This window comes from Lindgomyces ingoldianus (genome assembly GCF_010093535.1).
Source record: "Lindgomyces ingoldianus strain ATCC 200398 unplaced genomic scaffold BDR25scaffold_14, whole genome shotgun sequence".
Taxonomy (NCBI): Eukaryota; Fungi; Ascomycota; class Dothideomycetes; order Pleosporales; family Lindgomycetaceae; genus Lindgomyces; species Lindgomyces ingoldianus.
The window spans coordinates 1,078,663-1,080,723 of NW_022985175.1; positions in this window are offsets into that span (position 1 = coordinate 1,078,663).

Consider the following 2,061-nt stretch of genomic DNA (forward strand, 5'->3'; position numbering starts at 1 on the left):
GCTTTAATAATTAATTTAGTAAGCCTATTATCTTTAAAGTAAAGGTTCTACTAGAGGCTAGAATACTTATTAGTAATTAGCATTTAACTCTACTTTTTTATAATACTCTGTGCTTTGTATGCATAGAAATTAATTAATAGTCTTTTACTAAGTCTACTGTTGCTAATTTATAGTACGCAGCTAATTTATTATTATATCTTAGCTCTGCTACATAAGTTACATTAGACTGTTGTAATTTTTTTAATTTACACCCCCTTAGCTTACTGTATAAGGTGTTAAAGTGTAGCTAGTCTAAAGTGTCTAAGACGCTTATACTATAGCTCTATAGATGCCTTTTATAGACTATGTTTAGTTCTTATGTTAATTATGTGTGTATAATATAAGCTCTTCTGTAGTAGATAGTACTCTAACACCTATTAGCTATAAATCTCTATAAGATCTTTAATTATTGTCCTATTTAAAGCCTTTAAAGCAGTTAGCTTTACTTATGTGTCCTACTAGATTTCTTTCTGTTGCAGTAGGCAGAACAAGACTAGGTTGCACAGCAGGTCTAGGCACAGTGCAGCGTTATGTAGTACAAGACTATATGCTTAACTGTGTGTTCTATGCTTACTTTTTAGGCTTAGTGTAATTAATCTGTAGCCTTAAATCTATATATAAGAGTTTTTAGACTAGATAAAGTCTTTTAGTGTTAGTAAATAATAGTTATAAATCTAATTAGAATTATTTATAATATAGCATGTTAAGCCTAAGTTAAGGATAAATAATTCTTTTAGTAGATATTTATTCTAGTTTAAATTAACTATAGCTAGCAATGCAGCTGCCTTAACTCTTAATACTTTCTAGCCTTTAAGTTAGTCTTTTTATATCTCTAGCGTAGGTGTATGTAAACTCTTTAGAATTAGTATTCTTAAATTATGTCTACACTGCTCTCTTAGTAGGCCTTAAAATTCTAAGTTGTGCTTACGCTTTAATACTATAAGCTCTTTAACTCTTTTATTTAGCATCTACTACTCTAGTGCTCTGTCTAGATAGACATAAAAGCAGTCCTTTAATGCATAAATGTGTCTACATGTAGAACATTTAGTGCCTTTTATTTTAGTAAGTTTTTAGCTTAAAAATAACTTCCTGTTATCTTCTTAATAATGTTAATGTTAAGGTTTACTTTATTTTCTTAATGTTATAACTTTTATAGTATAAGCGTCTCTGTTTGTGCCCTAGGTAGTCTTTCTACTTTTAGTAAAGTATAATAAGTTATTTATTATAAAGGTAGCTTTATGCTTTTTTATATATATTAAATAATTTAATATTATATGTTCTTAAAAGCGCTTTATTATTTTTTTTTAATTTATGTTTAGTGTAAACTGTCTACTTTTCTAAAAGGTTGTAAACTAATAAGGAGCAACTTTATTTATAGTAGTTAAAAAGTCCTTTGCAACAGCATTAAACTGCGTTATTTCTAGAACATTTTGTGTCTCTGCTTCTGTGGCAGCGTAATTATACTCTGCTAGCTATAGGTCCTATATGCTTGCGTTTCTTAGCAGCTTTAGGGATGCATTATATTAGTTGTGCACATGTTCTTGTTTAAATTAGTTATTAACACTTACTGTAGCTTTAAGGTTTGTAATCTACTATCTAAGTAGTTAATCTAGGGAACAGCATGTACACTGCAGATGCAGGCTAACTGTTAACTAGATAAAGACAATAATCTGTTAAAGGCTTAATTACTCTCTTTTATAATTATGTCTATTACTCTTGTACTTGTTAGCCTTAATCTTATAGTATTTAATAGCTTCTTTAAAGGCTTTAACACTGCTTGTTAATAGCTTGTTTATGTGCGTAGGCGTTTCAACGTTAGAGGCTGGTGAAAACTCAGCTATTAGCGGCATCTCTGGAGCTCTTGGTTTGGAGATCATTTGGATGGTCAACTTAGGATCCACTTGCGGCCAGATGCCGTGCGCTACACATCTCGATTGCAGCTGCATCATCCAGGCTCTGTAGTCGGTGTGGTCTCGAAGGACGACTGTCGCGTCTCGAGGAGGCTGGGTGGCCATTTTGTAT